We start from the raw sequence: 21,737 nt of genomic DNA, 5'->3' as shown, positions 1-21,737 counted from the left end.
CAGACTCAGGTAGGGTGTTTTTTTTTTGCAATGAAAATCTCTTTTGCAGCGGCAGGAAGAAGCGTGTCATCTTGCACTGCTGAAATAGCTCTTTGTGTTTAGAGAGGAACACTCAGCCACCGCGGCGTCCCTCCGAGGGACCCTCAATCACCAAGTTCATATATTCGCTCAGCATCTAGTGCCAGTGCGCTGCTACAAAGAATGAGGTGTTTCAGTCAGTCCCTCTGGTACAGCAAGATGATGATAGGCCAACCCACAAGTCTCCAAAGGAGGCTGGATTTGCTAGCCCCAAACCTTCCTTTCAGTAATACCGCAAGTGAAGGAGATCTGTTTCCAGCTCGGTGCTGTAACATGCAGTACAGCTTCACAGCACAGGCAGACTTTGATTTGAAAGAAACATTTTAATTCAAGAATGAAACAACTCTATTATATTCTCCTTTCCAAATCAATTGTGTTTTAAATACATCCTTTGGTGGTCAACACCATGCCTAGAAAAGAAAGATGGCTCTTCTGTCAGTTATTGATTTGAAGAGCTTTTTCTGAACATTGTTTATTGAGTCTATCAGCATAGGAACAACGTTGGATTTAAGAAATCCAGACTAATCGGTGAAAAAGAAGTTACTAGAACAAGCGTGCTGGGCAAGATTCACTGCTTTTTCCGTGCCAGAGATCTGTAGCCATTACACTATGAGTTAGCTTGCCTTTAATTCCTTATTTCATCTGTACAGGTGCTTAATACAAGCCTCCTTATAGTTGTTTATTGAGTTGTCTGCAGTAACCCAGCACGGCGTATTGAGAAAGTCCATGCTTAGCACAGAGGCGAGTAAGTCAGGCTCAACTTAAACACTGCTTCTGGGGCTTTATTTTTTAAACAGAAAAGCATCCTGAGCTGACCAAAGCTCAAGAAGAGTTGCTTTGACTAGCCCCACACTTCAAGGTGCATATCAGTCACTCCACTGAATTCTTTGTTGTTGTGTGTTTTTTTTTTTTTTTCCCCCACCTGAAAGCACTCACTGGAGCTACTCAGAGGGATTTTGTAGAGTCCTGCAGAGCAAACCTTGATCAGCATCACCTCTGAGCCGTGTAAATTCAACATGGCAGGGCGACTGCACAAGAGAAGGCAGCATCCCTTTCTGTTGAAGGGGACGAAGTACCTGTTCCCTCACAGCAGCCTCACACAGCACAGGGCTGCCCATGCCCTGGGGCAGGCAGACACCTCTTCCAGCACAGCTCTGTGCCTGGCACAAGGCACACTTATCCTACACGTGGCGGGGTGAGTGGGAAGCAGATCTCAGCACAAGCCAGAGCCAGACACCAAAGCTATCAAACCTCCTGTTAACCACACCAGGCACCCTCCAGCTCCCTGCCCCTCTGAAGCACCAGCAGATCCCAGCACTATGTAACCAGATCCCCAGTCGCCTGCTGAATACTGATTCCTGCGCAGGCAGGAAAGGCTTCCTCACTCCAGCTACTTCTCCCCTAGCAGAAAGCACTTGTTAATAATTCAGCTTCGTGCCACATCAGGGCTGGAGTGCTGAGGCTTTCTATGCTAAAGCTGTAAATATAGGACGTGACTGCAGCTGCATTTTCTCACCTGCAAAGTCCTACAATGAGATGATTCAGTGCCCTAGAAGGTAATGAAGACACATCCTGAGGTCACTGCTCAGTAGTGCTCACTCACCAATCCATCTGGAGGAAGGAAGACAGGCAGAAAGAAAGGCTCAACCCCCTGGTGGCAGCCTGACCAACCCTGCAGCACCCATTAACCCCACTTCAAGGCACCTAGAGCTCTGGGAACCAACCGGAACAGGGCCATCCAGACACCAAGGCATAAATGCAAACACCAAAGAAATCACGCCAGCAAAGGGGGAATAACGCCCCCCCAGAGGGGTTGCTCAGAGGCTTTGCACCTACCCATTTTAGGCAAGATCCTTCCCTTCCCTTGTGTCCTTTGGCTAAAGAACTAGTGAGCACTGGGGGAATAGTCAGAAAGCTGCATGCAGAGTAAAACAGGGGCACAGACTGTTACTGAACCACAGTGCAAAACCCTCCTGAAGGAAAGGGTTACAAATTACTATCGAGGTGAAAAATGGCTACTATGAAGGCAGCAGAACTACACAAATCCCTGTTCATGGAGTAAAAAGAGAGCATCCATGGGGCTGGGGGCTGGATGGGACCTCATCCTTCCTAGGACAGCAGGACAGGCACCCCGCCATCCCTGGGGACCCCTCGGCAGTTGCTTGGTGACGGTACACCACATCACCCGGTCGCCATGGCGACCGGGTGTGATCCTACTGCTTGTGATGCGGGGACAGTCGGCGGACACGCAAGGAGACGCAGTTGTGACGTCCGAGGCGGGCGGGCGGCGGGGGCCATGGGCTTGGCTCACTGCCGGGACATATCCCCGGCATCCACCACTTCACCCCCTCGCTGCCTCCCCTGTTCACTGTGATTTTTCCAAAAAAAATTCACCCTGGAGATCTCCCGGGCCATGGCAGCCCTTTGTTCATGCCACCCACAGGGCAGTTTTTGAGCTGCTGGGGCAAACGTTTTCTTGTCTTGGTAAGAAGAGCCTGTGTGAGCAGGTGAACCAGCCTGTGCAAGGGTGGCTGTGCCACGGCTAGGCACCATCCTGGGCACCCTCCCTGCAGGTCCAGCTCGGGGGGCACAGTACAACAGAAGGGGTTATTTGTCACAACCACTTCACCTCTGCACCGCTTACAGCTCATCTCACAGCCTTGGAGGCTTGTGGTGCAGGGTGGAGCAGCAGGAAACGTCCCCAGGAGACATCCCCAAAGCCCAGACATCCTGTCCCCACCACCAGGCAGATCAGCTGTAACGAGGGTGCAGAGCACCATCTAGAAGAACACACATGACTGTTAAGCACCTGGTAATCAGCTATACACAGTTCTTCCTTGCACTTCAGCTCACAGCCCTGCCTTCATCTCTAGCAAGTAGCTCTGGAGCAGATCTCAGGAGTTTCTGCAAGGCTTTTTGCCTTGAAAGATTTTCAGACCTTCACAACTTAGTTGGATTCCTGCTAGCAGAATCACATGAGACTGAAACTGAACTTGATATGTGATGAAGAAATAAAAATCTGAATGAATCCCTTCCTCCCCTCTTACGCAGCACTAAAAATGTCAAGTGGCTATTCTGTTTGTGTCCAGGTCTTGATGCTTAGAGGAACTGCTTTATTATGCAGTAGCTCAGAGGTAAGGAAATGTGGGCAGAAAAGATTTTGTAGGAATATTTCTGCTTATTCACACTTGCTGTAAACACTTCCTCCAGGAGATTCTAGAAAGTAGGACACAGAAGGTGTTTGCATCCTGCCACTGCATTACTAGCTAGAAGCAGAGCTAAACACAACTCAAGGCTTTGCAAATCTGCACATAAGAAAAAACAATTAAAAACATCTGATCTTTAAAGTGCCATTTTGGGTTATAAACTTTGTGCACCTTATAATGAAGTCTTTAAAATCCTTTTCTGTTTAAGTGTGATTGCTTTTTCTAAGTGCAGTTTAGTAGACAATAGCCCAAGAGGGAAGTCTCTTCTACACTGAGGGGTTTTTGCAGGCTGTATTAGGTGCTCTGATTATCCATGAAATCATAGAGGCCCCTTGCAAAAACAGCCTAGAGCTTAATCAACGTTTTGTTTAGAGCTGCATTTAGCAAAAAACAGTTTATTTTAAGCATAGTTATGGGATCAGTGAGACTCCTGCTGACTTCTGATGGATGCCCCAATGCAACGGAGAAGGCTTGTATTTGCCAGTACCACCCGTGGTGATGGGAAATCCCATCTCTGGGAACAAGAAGCTGCCCAGAGGTGAGAGTACAACAGGTAGCAACTGGCAGACCAGGACAAAAACTAAGCAACTTGCATTGCAGGGGAATGGGGATAAGAGGTGGCCCATAAGTAGGTCAGGCAATAATTTCATTTTGAAGAGGCACAGGTTGGCCAAACAATTTTATTAGGTGGCTTCCTATAGAGGCTCAGTTCTGTGGCTGCAGAGATTTGCACCAGCTTTCTTTCAGACAGGAAAGTGTCTGAGTGGGGACTGCCAAGATCAGAAGCATGTGGGAACATTCCCATTAATGGTTCTCATCATCTCCTAATTACTCTTTCCTGGAAGGCTTTAATGTTGAAGCATGTAAAGAGCCTTTTTAAAAGCAAAAATTACTTGGATAGGTTCAGATGGGATATTATTCTACCAAGATTAGTACAGCAATGCAGATGGGTAATAAATATAGAGCTATCACAGGAACTGCTGCGTATTTGGGAATAAGCGGGCACCTAAGGCATCCAGCTCACCTGAATTTGTCCTTTAAATACTATTTACTGGTTTCACTCTGCATTTTATCTGACCTAAAAGATATGTTGTTTTGTCCTCATTGCTTCCCCCTTCTGTTGTTCCCCCACCTCAGTCTCTCTTCTCCTGGATACATCTCAAAAATGAGTTCAAATTATCCCTGTCCTTAGGCTGGTCGTTGTCTCCATAGTCTTGTTCCTTGAGCTGATGTGAAACCATGCTATTGCTTGATTCCTTTGGGGTTAGCCTGGCTTCCACTTCCAGTACACCGAGAGGGAAAATTTAGCCTTGCTACTCCCTTGCTCTCTACATCCCTCAAAGTCTGTTCCTGAATCCACTTCCAGACTTGGCACCGTTTTGTATAATGGAGATGTTCTTTTGGAAAGCTATTTCATTGGCAACTACTTAGCATAAGTTGTTCATGGTTATTTGTTAACAAAGCACCATTGCAGTTGGTTGCCTACAAGCTCAGAGCAAGGAAAACTGAAGTCTTTTCCAACTCGAGTAGAGACCAGCAGATTTGTTGCTCACACCAGGGCCATGGGGCAAGTGCCAGCCACAGGACTTGTTAGAGGAAAAGGACTACACTTACAGAAGAGATGCACAGAGCCATTAGCTTTTGTCAGGTCAAGTGCTTCAGGACCAAGTAAACAGGTTTCAACAGAAGGGGGCCTTTGAGAAGTACTTTCAGTTTTCCTTTGTTACTTTACTTGATTAGCAGGTGCTTTACATAGATCTTTTTGTGATACCAGAAAACTGATGCACTGAGGCTAGGCAGCAGTTGTCATGGTAAGCCTAGGAAAAAGACCCTAACAAAGGAAAATTTCTTCACCATTTCCATTGGCAAGCAGCTGGCACAAGAGTTTGAGCTGTCTTCGTCTTACAGAATGCAGATGAATTTTTTATTATTTAATGTGTAAGATTAGGAAATTGGGAAAGTATATTCCAAGAAGTACACCACTCCAAGAAAAACGTATTGGTGCAGACAATTAGTTATAATTTAGGCCTTATTCTCCATATCCCCTTACATATGGGGCAGCACACATAAGCTGTAGGATGAGAATTAGTGTAGACATTAAGGAAAACATCTAAGTTAGCTGAGCAGAACAGAGTGCTCAGAGATGTTACAAGGTCACCCATCAAAGGAGGCTTTTGGTAAGTGGCCAAGTAGTCACCATCACACAGGGCTGGCCAGTTTTTGCCTTGGTATGAAAAGAACTAGGCAAAATTGAGTCTGAAAGAGCCTTCTCTATCTTTTTTATGTGAGGTTTCTTTATCTTTTTTTTTAAGAGAAAACTTTCACGAGTTCAGGTCTTCCTGCTGTTTCTGAATATTGAAGGAAAAAGGCAGAGAAGCCCAAACAAATACAAGCAATAACTGAGCATTTTCCCTCCACACAAGCATAAAGCAATAAATAGAGGGGTCAAAACAAATGCAAATTGGGAAAGATTCAGAGGTAGATTCCAACATTTTCTTGAACACAAACTCAGGTATTGGGGGAGTTGCACTTTCCAGCAGATTTATGTTTCTATGAAGCCAAATGAGAAAGTCTGAAATGATACTTTGCCAAAATCTACAATCTCCTCTGAATGATGTGATATTTTTCCAAATAACATCCATTGATCGGCTATGAAGACGCACAGAGATTTGCTAACTCAAATGATTTCTGTAGTCCTTGCCTCTAATCCAGACAGATTTATTTCCCTAGGTTTTACTGAATGTCATATTTCACATTGTGCACAAGTTCTTCCTAAATGTTGTGCTTCTTTATTTCCCTCTCCACCTTAGCACAAGGGACCGGACTTCAATAACTAGTAAATATTCAAAGCTTTAAATGTTCAAGGCAAACGCTCATGAAACTGATGATTGCAGTGGTACCTCCTCTTCCTGGGACCTTTCTGTCCCTGAAGCACTGGGGCCGTGGTTGCTCTAGTCTCCACCGTAAGGGACCACACTGAGCTGCCCCATACTCACCTTAGTCAAGGCAAGACAGACCAAAAAGGTGCTATTTAACCTGCTCAGGCTCATCTGGCTTATTTTTGTGGTATGGAGGAATGAGCTCACCCCAGAGAAAGGTGGAGGAGGAGGATGCACACTTGGGAGCATCATTTTTTCCTGCCAGAGGCAACTGCATGTCCCTGATGCTTTTAAAGCTGAGTAAACACAGGCACCTTGAGGCCTCACAGCCAGCACCCAACCTTTACAGAGTCCATGCTGGACAGAGACCCCAAAGAAAGCAAATAGAGAATGGTTCCACATAAAAGCAGGGCTGGAGTTAAGCAGAAGCATTGCTTACAAACTATTTTCTTGACTGACTGGAATAGACACGCTGAGCATCTGCTTTTACTACTTGGAACCCCTTGAAGGAAAAGCCAGGTGCCACTGCAGAAACATCTGAGATTGTGCAAATCAGTGGTTACAATCAAAAAGAATTCCTCAAAACCCACCTACAGAGGATTAGCAGACTGATTTACTTCATTTAAAGAGGCCTCCTCCATTCCAGGCATTATCTGACCCAGCAGCTCAGAGCTACTTAATGAGATTAACTCTGGCACCACGAGACACAGGCCTTCAGCTGAGGGCTGCCTCTCAGTGGCTCCTTCCTTCCAAGGAAATCGTTTGCATCAAGACTTTGAAAACTCGGGAATTTCCTTTCCCCCGTTCCCCATCCTCCATATTTCTCCATCAAAAGAAAGTATCAGACTAAAAAGGCCACTTTGTGAAGGAAGGAGACAGGAAACCCTTATCCCCTCATTACAGGTCACTGCCTTGCCTCACAGGAGGGGGAAGATTTGCCCAGAGTGGGACAGGGCCAGACCATGCAGCTTTAGTGCTCCAGGTCCCAAGTGTTGGCCACCTCCATCAGTCTCTGCCCCTTCTCGTGGCCAGGGAGCACATGGCTGACAAAATATTTTGCTGTGTGAGGCAGTCAATGCAGAAGCCTTTTCTAACAGCGCGAGCTTGTGTGAGTGAAGATATTAGCTCTCCTGCTTCCCTTAATCTCCCTAAGCAGATCTAATAAGCCACCCCAGGCCAGGGCAAATGGCCTAGTCTGACCAAAATGCCTGCTCAGACCCACGTACCATCAAACATGCCATTAACACCCACCCAGAGCCAGCTGGCCTCTGTGCAACTGGGCTCATCCTAGGGACAGGAAAGGAGAAAACAGCTGCTTATGCTGGAAAGCCATTGCCAGAGTACACACACGTCTATGCCTATACATACACGTACACCCCCCTTCCTCCCTTCCTTCCCCTCGCATCACTCAGCAAACAAGACATTTGCATGAGGCACCTGCTAGTATTTCAAGCACGTGAAGGGGACGGTTTTCATTAAGGCTGTGTCAGCACCGCAGACTGCAACGGCTTGCTTATACCTCCAGGCTGCTGATGCTGCAGAGCGCAGACAGATGGGCAGCCATCTCAGTGCCACAACAGCCTTGTTCACCCCTTTGTGTGACAGCAGGTGAAGCCTCCGCTGTTGGATAAGTTGGAAACCTCAGGGCCAAGTGATTCTGCTTTAATATCACAGGGAGATTCGAGGCTTCTGCAGCTGCACACCTCCCAGATTTACCACAGAAGAGGCGACACTTCAAAGGCACGCAAATAATCGCTTTTTGGTGCATTCTACCAGCATCGTTAGGCAAATGTCCATAAATACCCTTCTCACATATCTTGTCTCACTGAGATTATTCTCGTCTCCCTGGCAACTGTCAGATGATGTATAATGCTAGCAGGGATTAGCCCCAATGAGCCTTATAACCCTTGTGTAAATTCCTGCTCTATGAAGAGACCTGGCCAAACCCTCTTCTTTCCTGGCAATGTTAAAGTGTTACCATAAATAATATTAAATCCAAGAACCTTTCAGTAAACCTGAGTAAGGATGGAAAATAATACGGGGCTTTTTAAGTGGTAGTATTTGTCTTGTCCTCCAGACAAATAAGTTTGAGACGTGTGGATATACTTGGTGTCTCTCAGCTTGACAAGTAAAGCTGTATTTTGAATCAGTGCTTAAGAGAAGGCTTGTGCTGAAAACTTGGGCTCTAATATCTTTATCTCCTTTGTCCCTGGATGCCAGTGGGGATCACGCTGGGAAATTCCAAATCCCCACAAGAGCTTAAACTTATGCTATGCTTTTTTAACCTATTCATTTCTGAAAACTAACCTGGATTCAGGTCAACGTTTGAAATCCATGTGCCTACTGACACCCGTTGCATCAAGACTTCCTGCCCCAGCAAGCAGCTATGGCCTGTACTTTATGCCCCCACTCCTCAAGCAGACATGACTAAAGCATCACACCAAAGAGGTACAACCTCACCACCACTGCTTTCTGCAAGTGAAGAGCATTTCTCTGGGTAATATACCACATTTGGGCCTAGTGATAAAGTTATTTGTCTCCAAGATCCCCCTCTGGCCTGCCTGTGCAGTCACAGCAGGCTTTTGCCATGCACGAGGCTAATGCCATGATGAGCCCCATCCCCAGGTAGGAAGAGCAGAGTATCCCAGCTCAGGAAGCCAGGCAGCACCGCATTATAAGTAAGCCTTAGGGGCTGAGGTGTCCAAGCGATGACAAACAGCCCATGGTGCACAAGTGACATGTTTAAACTACTTTTTTCTTCTTCAGTCCATTTGAGTCTTTATAATGTCCCAGCTTGGCAGCATCTGCTCTAATTCAACAGGACATAAAAAAACCTTTGAGCAGAGCCAAGGAAAGGAAGCTAAAAGAGGAAACATCACCCTCAGCAGCAAAATCAAAACCAGATACACTGCAGCCGAAATCAGAGAATTTCTGTAATTAAATATACAAATCTCTGGCACAGTGCTGTGTTGATGCAATAGGTTGTGGTGGCTTTCTATTAGAGAGATCAGCTGGGGAAGGGCTCCAGGATTCAGGAGGCAGGTCACAAAACAGCCAAGGCAAGGGGTGATAGGGAAGCTGGTGTAGGAAGGGTAGTGGCAGGCAGAAGCAAATCTAAGGCTTGGCAGAAGCTCATTAGCAATGATGCAACATGATTTCCTCGCATGCTCTGTGGACCTGTTTGCTTCCCAGCCATCTGCCACCTCCAGTGCACATCTCATCATGCGAAACGGGGGGAAGAGGGTCAGTGGCCTAAAGCAGGTGGTTTTTAGCACAGGGAGGATTAAGTCTTTCTGACTAACCTGCATACCTCTCTGCTCTGGCAGAAATTTTAAGCCACACCATTTTTAGACGCTCCCAAACACAGCAGGCACTCAGTAGATTTACTATTGCTACCACAGGCTTCTGCACAAAGAAATCCAGCTGCAGCAGCAGAGTAGAAACTGCTGGGAGCTGAATACTGTGATCTCCTGACACTGATCACATTATTCTTGCTTTCTAGCAGCAAGAGGAAGAGCAAGTTAATCATCTAGACGCAGTGGTGCTAGGACAGATCCCGTTTTTAAACCCTGCTGTAGTAGCGTAAGAACTGGAGCAGTAGATGAGCCTGCACTCAAGTGTGGGATAATCAGCATGCGCTCCCACAAGGCAGCCCTCACTGTCCTTTGAGGACAGAGCCATTAAAGAACGTAACTGGAAATCAAAGCAGCCACAGATACAGTATGAGCACACTCAAACAGGACTTTCAAAATGAAGCCCACTCCCAGCAACCTGTCAGGGAGACTTTGAAGGTAAAGAACAGCCACTGCCATGCCAGTTTTGCTGCATTTTACCTGGTGCAATTTAGCTGGTCTCCTGTTACCTGTTTAGGGCCAGAATGCACATATATGGCATATATAATGCTCTCAGCAGCCCTGATGTATGTTTAAAAGCACCAGAGCCAAAACCAACAGCATTCCCCCATTTCCCACAAGACATCCATAGGTCTTTTCCCACTCCACCCCTCTGAACCACATCAGCAAGGGTGAAAGGCAGGGGCTGTGAAGGAGGGGAGAGCACTCCCCTTGCTCTGCTCATGCCAGCGGTGCCAAGGATGCTACTGCTTTGCAGAGGCAAAGCCTCAGCCATCAAAACTTCAGCCAGCAGGAGAAAGCATCCTTTCAGTATCAGACACGTAGGACTGGCTGCTAATTCTCACATCATCTGTCAGTGCGGCATTTCCAATCTAAGGCCTTGTGCCATGCCTACAGATCTCCCCAGCTCACCATCAGCAGCCTCACAGCTCAGCTGCATGGAAACCCAGGCTGTGGGTCCACCCTGGTCCCCGTGTCCACCTGGCACCCGCTGCACGCCCCAGCCCAGGCTCACTGCTGCTGCACGGGGTCTGTTGTCAGAAATCAGAAACCTCAGTACTAAAAACCCCAGCGGGAGTGATTTCTCTAAGCAGCAGCTCAGACTTCTGGGGAAAGGACTTCTGATTCAATGAAGCCTGACCTACATTTGATAAACTTTGGCGATAGGTGCAAGTCTAAGTAGAGTATGTGTGCCAAATTGGAGGCCCACAGCCAAACACAGAGCCTTTGTCTACAGTATTTTCGGTGGACTCCAGCTCACACACAGTTACAATAACACAGCTGTTGAGAGGTTGCTACAGAGGCTTTTTCTCTTCTGACAGCATTTCACCTCTCTTCCATCAGAAAAGATAACTGAATACATGAAGGGTTTGGGACTGAGCTGGTTTTCCCACACAGGTCCCTCCGTGCTTTACTTCTTAAATGATATTCACAGATGCAGCAAAGCCTGGAACTCGCTCAGAGAGGGGCTCTTTCCAGTCACTCATAATGCATTCCCCTGCATGCATATGATTTGGCAGAGCATAGTGTATTTTATATGCCATCCTGCAGCATGTGCTGCACCCGCCTTGTTTTTCAGCTAAGTTTGCTCTCTGCATCTACTTGCTTTTTTTTTTTTTCCCCTCCACCAAGCACAGCTTTCTGTAGGACTTAAAGTACCAAAATGCCAGTGAGTTTGCCAAAAGCTGTTATTTAAAGAAACCCATGCAAAAACTTTTTAAAAACTAGATTGTGGGAGGACAAGGCTCCAAGAAGAGATCCATGTTCTTGTTTCTGGACTCCCACGTTGTAGAGAGGCTCTGGCCATAGCAGCACCCATGGAATGCCTTCAGGGGAGCACCTCACCCACCAGGCTGACATGTGAGAGAAGATCTGACCGCTTACAGAAATACTCAGCAGATTCCCAAAAGCTGGGTTATGGGTGCTATTCAGAAAACTTTCATCCTAGACTTGGAATACACACCTGCTGGGGTTTAATTTAGCATTTTTGGCTCATGCTAGAAGTCACTACTACATATTGCTATCAAGGTGCTCCGAAGGCTAAGTCCTTCCCTGAGGAGCTATAACAAAGACCTAATCCCCTCAGCACTTACATCTGTGGCACTGCACAAAAAGGTAAACAAGTACTTCTGTGTTCAAGCATCTGCTGCACTGAGTCATAAGCTGTTTCCATGTTAGTGGAAACAGAGCAAAGCTGGGTTGAGAGGAGAGACAAGTGTGCATGTACTTATTACATATGGTAATGCACAAAGTGTAGATCTGCATTTTACTTCGGCAGATCAGAGTGCTCAGATGTTATTACTAGCACATTGTAATTATCTTTTGTCAGTGATCACCAAAAGCAAGGTCTGCCTTGTGTTAGAAGTCTGCTCCAAAGACCTTATACTCTAAAGAGATCTTTTTATGCTGCCAGCAAGGGAGAACAACTCAGAAATAGCTGAAGGCTGCTGAAGTACAGGAAAAAAGTATTGCCAAATTAAATGGTATCTTTAGATGCTTTTTGTCTGCAAGTATCCAGCCCAATTCAGTTGTGTTTAGAGTGACAGATCAAATACTAGCTGATCAAGAAATATTTCCTAAGTAAAAGCTTACCTAACAGCTCCAGAACTAGCTTCAAGAAAGTAGATTTGGACCTTTTTATTTAAGCATTGCAATTGTGACATATTGGCATGTGGTTATTTTGTGTTGTTTGTTTTTTTTTTTGATACTTTTTGACAGACTTGCTCTTTTTTTTGTCCCTCTCCTTTCATTTATGACCCTAGCATGTGTACCTAGCAGTGATTAAAACATCCCCTAGTGAAGGGAAAGCTTTATTGAAACTAATAGTTTGTAGCTGAAGCTTCCATCCTAGCCAATATTCGTTATAGTTCGTGGGTGTCCTTATTTTTCTACAGAAATCAACTACAAGTTTTACTGCACCAGTTATGATAAATAGGCCTTCTGCACAGAGTAACTTATATCTTGCCTTAGTCAAGCCTAACAAAAAAGACTTCTTAACACTCCTTCCTCTGGGTTTTGAAATAAATTGGACGAGTTGTCAAAGAAGTGAGCAAACACATTGAGTACTGCTTTTCAGAAACGGACTGATGGAAGTTATTGGGAATCAGATATGACAGGAATTTAAAAGCTAATAAAACATCTCCCAGGTCAATCTATCAAAGTTTAAATACACATCTATGTTTCAGAAAATGCTTTCTTCCTGTCTCAAGGCTTCCTAATAGAAGTTAACGGGTTTTAAGCCAACTACTTGAATTTTTTATTTTTATTTTTATTTTTTTGGCATCCACCAATTTCACAGGAATTGGAATAGACACCAGTATTTCGACGCAGTCAGACATGCCTGCAAATGCAAGTTTGAGCATCAGGTCTAAACACATTGGAAAGCTTTTAGTTTGCATGTTACTACTAAATCCGTAAAGAGTAGGTCGTAAGCTTAGCAGGTTATAAAGGCAGAGATTTCAAAAGCTGGTGAGGATTCCCTCTGCCATCATATTACTGCCATCATATATTAGATATCCTCAACAAAACTCAGTTCATTTTCTTTGAAATAAAGGAGATGTCAGAGCATTTAAAGCCAGAGTAAGAGACTGCAAGAAGCTTAATTATTGTCTTGCTTCCAGGCACAGATATGTGAGTTTGAACACCTCCGGGTTTAAAGAGTCGTAGACTAAAACAATTTCATAAGAAGTAAAATTCAAGAATGGAGATATGCTATCGTGACTTCGGGCTACCAGCGAAGACAGCAAAGCCTCTCGAGAGCAGCACTATATATTGCACTTCTCTTTGCCTCAGCCATAAGTGTCCATTTTATTCCAGGAGGTTTTAATGACTGAAGTATTTATGCTTCCAGTTCATCAACTACTTCCAAACTAATCATGCATTTTATATTTCATTATACTATCACCTGACCCACACTTACGGCTCACCAGGAATTTACTGGAAGAAATTTTTTTTTGTCTTTTAGCTTGAGTAGAAAAGCCACATTAAGCTCAAAAACTCTGGATTAAAAACCCACATCCAAGGTAAGAGAGCCAAAATGCTCCACTGTGATAAAATATGGCTTTTGTCAGGGAAAAAATAACCTATTCATGGAAACTAAGCATTAGAAATGCATTAGAAGTTACCTAGCAGAGCAGGTAACTGAATTTATCGATGTAAAACAGGCCATCCCACATTCAGACAGCTCTAGTTCCCTCTGCTACATCAAGGCAAGACTTCAGAAATTGGGGTCTCACACATTGGCGGTGTGAGGTTTTGAGGACTTTTCTAAACTGAGTGTCCCAAACCCCACTACAATACACCAGCCCCAAGCTGTGCTCCCCAGAAATTAATGCAACAGTTCCCCTCAGCTCTGCTGTAGGGTCATGGACTTGATTTAAGCTGTAAGCCTTCCTGCCTCCAGTTGCAAATACGTGCAACAAGTACTTCAGTCAAGGTCATGTGCAGCATCTCCGCAGAACTAGAAGAGCCTGCTGGTACTATTCCATTTCTTCTCAACAACCAGGAGCCAAGCAGCTGCCAGCAAGCCCTGCATTCAGCTCCCCACTCTGAGCCCACTGACAGACGCCAGCCCCAGGAGCCCCTGCGCAGGGCTGTCTCATCTCCCACTCTTCTGCAAGCAGCATTTGCATACAGAGAACAAGAGCCACACTGGGTGCACTGCTTAGCATTGCGTGTCCTCCGGGCACACTTTGTCCTCTGAGTTATCTTCAGTGCTAATTTATTACAGCATTCAAAGCAGCGGGCCTCCGGCAGTCCCTCCCACAGGAAGCTGGCTGACTCATTTTTCCACACACTGTATTTTTCTCTCCACAAGAGCCAAATGCTTAGGTCAAGAATAAACCACAAAAAAAGGGAGGCTCATATTTAAGCACCTCCTAAAACATGTTCACAACCTGCATCCACTTGTGAAGCTATTTCTTCCAAACAATGAACATAGACATTACACCTTGCCAGAGTTGCCCCCATATGGCACACAACTGTTTTTGTTTTTGCTGTGAACAGCCATTTCTAATCCCATAAGATACTTTAGCCTAAGCTAGCGGTTGTTGGCTTCAGCCAAACAGGTATCTTAGTACTCAGTAACAAAGAAGATGAAGACCACCATTTTGTATTCATTCCCTTGAGCTCTTTTCAAAACAAACAAACAAACCCACAGGTATTTACTTTATAAACTAGTTGTATCAAGTAGTCTTCTAGGAGAGTTAAAAAGAACTGCATTGCCAGAAAACCCTTGACTGTCCACTCTTCCGTACTTTGCTTGGTGATACAGTAAGAATTCACTATCCCTATTAAAAGGATTTTTCAAGTACACTTGGAAAGAAAAAAAAAATAGCAGTACCTTATCATATCAGGGCATTGACAGCAGTTATCTCCAGCAGCACTTCCAGCTCTCCAGCCTCAAGAAACATGGGAAGCAACCAAAGCCAGCCAACATGGGCACTTTTCCCCTCAGAACAGGCAATCCAACTTCAGGCTGAGCAGGATCACATTTTCCAGATGTTGTCACCAAAGAACTAAACATCTGTGCTCTGACAACACTTCCCTATCTCAAAGGGCAGGTACAAGCCTAACCCCACAGAGAAAAAAGTACCAGCTTCCTCCTGTTCTCTCTTATAGCCAGCTCCCCCACTGGCCTCTGCCTCTCAGGTGTGAAGCATCTGAGCTGATGATGTATTAACCCATTGCCATCCACTGCATCACTGGGGTGTGCTGGAAGGAAACCACTCACAATCTTGGTTAGTCTTAGTTTAAAACTCAGGTAAATAGGAGTGATGTCAAAGGACAAGCTGAGCGATTACCTGTTTGTCCTGTAGAAGGGAAAAAATGAAGAGAGGACAGATCTGGAGCAAAGAATTTTCACTTTCTTGCAAGCAATAAAGTATCTTGTTTCTAAAACACCATGACCGTATAAGAAGTGCAGATTTGAGCATGGGATGCCACAGCCCTCCTTTATCTCACAAAGGCCTCTCAAAGTAGGTTTAATGCCACAGCTAAGAGATATTTCTCATCAGTAATGTCTCCAAAGCTTCATGCTTATAAAAGAGCAATTTCAGTGCTTCGTCTTGGTTACCAGGCTCCTTGCTTTGGCAATTACAAACCCTCATCCTTTAGGTCTTTGATTCCCTTCTTTCTTGATAGGTCAATTTTGTACTAAAAAAATGCTCATTTCTTCTTTAATCCATCCACTCTTGTCAGTATAGGACCCCTCAAACACTCTAGTGGGCCTGTGCCCTACAACATCAGTCTGTTAAGGGAAGGCGCATCAACCTGCATGGCCGTAACAGAGGAGGTCAGGCAGACTGCCACATAGTCAAACCCTTCTGTCTAAGCAGATATGGATTTATTGGCTCCTCTGAATGACGAGAAGGAATAACCAGGAGGAGACCCTCTGGGGCATAAAGACCATTGCAGATAGCTGGGCATGATGGCATATGGTATGAAGCTATCAAGTGCCAGATATGCAGTAGTTTGCCTGAACTGCACTGAAAAAGGTAATAAGAGAGTGCACCACATTCTGTTCACAGTTTCACATAGATGTATGATTTCAGTGCCAGGACCCAGTGAGGACAATGCAGGCTGGATGCCGTGTGCCCATACCATGGCCAGCTCGCAGATCTTACCTACATGAAGGAACTGAGGGTCAGAAACAAGATCAATGGGGAGTGGGCTGATGGGTGCAGCAGCAGGTTGCAGAGGTGGTTCCTGAGTAAAAGGAAATCTGTGTTAGAAAGTAAATCATACCTGCAATATGTAAGCAGATATATTCACTTTGGTTACTAGTATCAAACCCACCTGCTAGCCTGCTTATAGCTTGTGGGTATATAATAGGTATGTATTACATACTGATACCTTAGCACTTTCACAGTGTAAAAAAATCAGATTTTCTAAAAAGTATACCATGGGATCAATGCAAACAACCTCTGTTGGATGGTTACAACCAAAATATTTTGGAAGTGTTGCCAGTTCCCTAAATTCTCATTTTCCCATGTAACTTGGGTGGTAACAGCTCTCATACCGGGACCAAGCTACTACAGACTTTGTGTGGTTGAGTTTCCCAAACTTGGACAGTAGCAGAGCAAGGGATGAGGCAGGGAGAGGAGGGTTCAGTCCCCCCATGTCATTTTGCAGAGATGGGGACAATGCTGGCCCTGGTAATGATGAACATCACTCCCCAGCTCCAAATGGCCTGCTCTGTACTGGGGAGCAGAGGGAAGAGGTCCTACAGAGAAAGCTTAGCCATGTCTTCCCATGTGCAAAGTGTGTAACTGCAGGTTACTGATAAAGCTAATAAAGCTGATAGCTGATAAAGCAAATTGTGTGCCTGTGGTGGGTTGACCTTGGCCCTGCCAGCTGTTCTCTCACTCCACCACCTCCACAGGATGGGGGGAAAAAATAAGATGAAAAAGTTTGTGGATTGAGACAGAGACAAGGAGATCACTTACCAATTACTGCCACAGGCAAAACAGACTGAACTTGGGGAAAATTAATTTAATTTATTGCCGATTAAAATAGATTTGGATTGTGAGAAACAAAGACAAAATTAAAGCAATAATGTTCCCTCCGCCCTCATCTCCCATGACTCAGCTTCACTCCCTCATTCCCACCTCCTCTCCCTCCCTTCCCTGGGCCACGCAGGTGGATGGGGAACAGGGGCTGTGGTCAGTCCTTAATGGTTCCTCTCTGACACTTCCTCCTCACACTTTTCCCCTGCTCCAGCATACATCCTTCCCATGGGCTGCCGCATCTTTCCCATGGGCTCCAGCATACATCCTTTCCCTCAGGACAAACCTGCTCTACTGTGGACTCTTCCATGGGTGGCAGGGGAATCTTGGCCCCAACACCTGCAGCACCGTCTCCTCCTTTTCCTTTTCCTTCTCCTTTTCCTCTTCCTCTTCCGCCTCCTCCTCTCTTCTCACCTCAGTGCTCGCAGGGCTGATCCTCACATTTTTCTCCTCACTGCTGGGCAGCCTTTTGCCCTTTCTTACCGGGATTTCTCTGAGGTGCCACCAGCTCACTGAGGTGCTCGGCTGAGCCCTGAGGGGAGGCTGCTGTGGAACCTTCTGGAACCAGCTGGAACCGGCGGCCTGACTTCTCCTCACAGCTGCCGCTGCAGCCCTGCTGTCAGCTCCTCTGCACAGATGCCTCCTAAAATCTACCCCTCACCTCCATGAAACACATATTTATGAATTGTCATTAAAATCCACCCTCATCGTGCAACCTTCACAACGTTCTCTTATGTCATCAACCACAGAAATGTTTCCCCACACCAAAATCATCACAGCATGGCAAAGGTGGGCAATGAACACGCTCTCTACAGGCCCACCCCTCCTCCATCCACCACCTTACAGCAACAACAAGAAAATCCCCACTATTTTCCCTGTCCCTGGCTATGCCCAGTCCAAGCTTTGTCCATCTCCCAGTCACTGCCTTTACCTCAAATTCCTTGTCTGGTAAGTGATCTCCTCGACTGGTAAGTGGTCTCCCTGTCTTCATCATAACCTGTGATATATATATATATGATATATCTCGCTTATAACATAACCCACAGGCTTTTTCACCTTATTTTCTCCCCCATCCTGTGGAGGATGAGTGAGAGAACAGCTGTGTGGGTGTCTGGTCAAGCCGCCACAGCGCCATTGCTCTGACGGGGCTGTTGTGAACATTGCAGGGACCAGCCCTAAGGGAGTCCCTCTGTGCACATCAGTCAGCAAGTGCAAACCAGAGCCCTCAAAAGGTGACAAATAACGAGTGCTGTGTGGTCACTGTCACGTAAGCAGTTTCCTGGATAGAATAATGCTTCGAATAACAATTTAAAATTGACCTGAATTTAAAGCTTCAGTAAATATCTCTCAAAGAGGCCCAGACCGGGCAACCTCAAGGTATGCAAAATATAGATGGCTGTTTATGGTGTGCCAGGAGCTGGACAACAGCCATGGCCTCGCCACTTCCTTGGCATGGGTCAGTTAGCCCAGAAAATCAGGCTTCCCACTGCTGCTGGCGGGCACCAGGGTGCTGCCTGTGGTGGTGGGACAGCGACCCCAACCCTCCCGGGCCTCCCTCAGCAGCCAGATTAATGGTCTTTATTATTATTATTACTCTAAAGCAAGATGTTTGTAATTTTCTCCTTTGCTTGCTTTTCAGTAGCCAAATATATTTTCCTCCCTGCGAAGAGCTGGGAATCCAGGAACCTGGAGCCAGAGTAGGCAGCGATTAGTGACTGGAAGTGTTAATGGTACCACAGTGGGAACGGGGAGTCCCTTGAACTCAGCTATTAGCAAATTAATAAAAGGGGTAACACGCTCTCCTGAGTGTTACAAATTTAGCGCTAATTAGGGTTTCTTTTCCTTAGCTATTTTAGGCAAGTAAATCTTCAATATCCTTTGTTAAATTTGAATCATCTTGTTTGTAGAAGTAAATCATATGGCAGCACTGGTTTCTTTACCCAGCTACAGTCCATTAGACTTTTTGCATTCTCTTTTTCTTTCTGACATGACTTGTAACTGGGTATTTTGTATGCAGTTAGAATTCTTTAGCAAATCTTCCTCCAAAAGAGGGTTTTCTTTTCATGAAACTAACCTGCAGGCTATTCATTTCTCACAGTCCATCCCAAATGTTACAAAGAGCCCCTGTTGACAGGAGCTTCAGTGCCCCAGTTTACTTACATTTATTTTATTTATTTGTCATATATTCCAGATGTTAAACCTCATGGAGTTATTGTATCCGGTACACATTTTCCTGCCAAATATGTACAAAGTTTCATGTGTTTTAGCACTCTAGAATTAATAAGGAGAGAAACTTATCAGCCTTGCAATGAAAAGAAGTCCCTAATTAGAGCAGAGACCAAAGTGTCCTGCTCTTCCTTTCCTCCTGCATTGCCCAAATCTCATCTAAACCTTGCCTGAAGTCCAGAAAACAAATCTCACAGTTGATTGAATATATCTAATTGTGAATTGATGTCTACGCTTTTGCAGATATGTTTCAAACACTGCCTGGTAGCTGTGTTGGCTAATTTTCCTATACCCAGGAAATTAATTCTTTCTCAACTACAGAGAAGAGCTACAATGTTGGGCGATATTAGTCTGCCTTTCCAAAATGAATTTTACTTCTCTCTAACAAAATCAATGTATTACTAAATGGTTGATGTAACCACAAAAAGGTTCTAACTTTTAATGTTTAGGAAAACACTGATGGGGAAGAGAAAGCACTACAGTTTGTATAATAAGAGTAAAGCCAGACTGGCTGAGGCAGAATAAATCCACTTCAGTTTAGCAGACATGAAAGTCATAGCTTATTTGAGCAATGAATGGAAAATGTAGATAGAAGGTTACATCCTCTGATGATATAAAAGAGCATGTTTGAAATAATCAGTAGCAAGCTTATGGTTTAAAATGCATGTGAACGTATGCACACGCCTACAGAGGTGTGAGAACAAAACAGAGACCACATAAAAATATATCAGAAAACCTGCAGAATATTGTACACTGTCAAGGTGGCTATCTATGTAATATTCAAATTTACATAAAAATCTAGACTTTATAATCAATTAGAAGGGGTAATTTGGCAGCAGTATTAATAACCTCTGAAACAAATGTAGCATGAAAACTCTACAGCACCAACTGTAGCTCAGCTCAGAAGACTTTTTCTTTCATACAAAAACTCGTATCTTTGAAAAAGGTGAGACTAAATGCATCAGCTATTTCCCTGTCTAGAAAAAAAAATAGGTGAGGATTTTTCCTCATTCTCCTGTGAAGGGAAACACATGATGCAGTCATTTCTGTTTATTTCTGTTAAACTATTGGTCAGGGAGAGTATTCTACACTGTATGAGGCTAAAGAAAATATTATTTTTACTTTTCTCCACTGCAATAAATAGGATGTGTAGGTTGAGATGACACTGTGACATGCTGTCTGCATTAGGGCCCTAAACACTAGCAGTGAGTTCTTTCTTCCCTCCAGGTGGGCTAAAACTGCAGGAATAAGATGTGTGAGCATGTAAGCTGAACAGCGAGTAGATAAATTCCAGATGATGATTTAAAGCTGGAGAATAGAAACCTTACAGTCCTGCAAGCAGTGCAGTACCAGAAAGGACCTTTGAGGTCAATTCATTTCCTTTCTGTCGTAGGCAGTCCTCTGAAAGAAACTGCGTGATAAAGTAATCCAGCTCCATCACAAAATTCATTTTTGCTACCATTCCTCTTACTGTAATGGTGCAGAAGGAAGAATCCTACTGCAGCGCCTTGGAAACTTAGAAATCTTCCCATTCCCAGCCTCAATATACTCTTACAGTTTATTCACATCAGTTCTGTCAAAACTGTGCTTCTGCTTAAATAGCACTTCTCCCTTCTGCGTGCTAATCCACGATGTATTTATAGGGAGCCCACACTCAGCAGTCATTGCATGAGATAAAACAAGCCAGCCTCTTTTAGGCTCCTTTCATATAACAGATTTTCCATGCTCTGGATCGCCCTTTCAGCCCTTCTGATCTGAGCACAGGGACCAGAACTAGCAACAGCAGCTGTATGTTGTCCGACTAGAGATTTTTACAATGCCTTTACATTCCCTTGTTTCTTACTGCTGCGTTGTATGTTTGTACTGTCTGTACATAGAATTGTTCTAGCATATAAATTGTGTTATACAATTAACCATCAAATACTGGTGTATCATCTCATCCGGTACCACTTGTGCTCCTTGGGAGTGTGGTCAGCATCTTGCAGGCAAAATCCTTTGGTGCTTTTCATCTGGTGCTTTTTCATTCTTGATAGCTCCTGCAGCGTATTTCAGCATGAAGATGTTTCAGCAGTCTCTACAAATGCAAGTGAATCATTCACAGAAAGCACAATCCATCCATCTTCTTTAGTGTCACCAATTAATAGCAGTTCAGGATGCCTTGAGATCCATAGCTGCTTAAGGGAAGAAAAATAACCACCCCCTCCCTATAGTGCTGTGCTGTCACTGTGTTTTGTGTGCTCTGCCTGTGCAAAGAAGCTTTATTTAATAAATAAATGGGAGAGGCAGGGGGAGTACGCAAAGGCCTCTGTTGTGGGGCTTTAAAGAAGGTGAAAATACTGGTTATGCTGACATAGGATAGGAAGGGAACTAAAAATCAATCGGTAGACAAGATTATTTCTTATTATAGGAAACTCTTTCTTGTTCCAGAAGCCAGTGGTCAGAACCTGGCTGATTTCTGCAGCCATGTTTCTGTCTCCTGCTGCCCCTGCA

General features: G+C 44.8%; 2 protein-coding genes across 7 annotated transcripts in view; one reads left to right on the top strand and one right to left on the bottom strand.

The window, feature by feature from the left end:
• Window positions 1-17,589, bottom strand: part of CIT (citron rho-interacting serine/threonine kinase) — a 120,748-nt gene extending 103,159 nt beyond the window's left edge. For 2 of the 4 annotated variants that reach the window (XM_066978899.1, XM_066978898.1), the window contains exons 1-2: window positions 17,308-17,589; window positions 16,140-16,221 (exon numbers count right to left, since the gene is read on the bottom strand). The gene's annotated coding sequence lies outside the window, so the exon portion shown is untranslated. Of the gene's footprint in view, window positions 1-14,857; window positions 15,801-16,139; window positions 16,222-17,307 lie in introns of those variants that run through there. The other 2 variants (XM_066978902.1, XM_048063834.2) reach the window with 1 other exon arrangement.
• The window catches only part of BICDL1 (BICD family like cargo adaptor 1), a 52,643-nt gene that overhangs the window by 9,604 nt on the left and 21,302 nt on the right, over window positions 1-21,737 (top strand). The gene's annotated exons all lie outside the window — the stretch shown is intronic.

Source organism: Anser cygnoides, chromosome 17 (assembly GCF_040182565.1).
Source record: "Anser cygnoides isolate HZ-2024a breed goose chromosome 17, Taihu_goose_T2T_genome, whole genome shotgun sequence".
Taxonomy (NCBI): Eukaryota; Metazoa; Chordata; class Aves; order Anseriformes; family Anatidae; genus Anser; species Anser cygnoides.
This window is presented reverse-complemented; position numbering and strand designations above follow the sequence as displayed.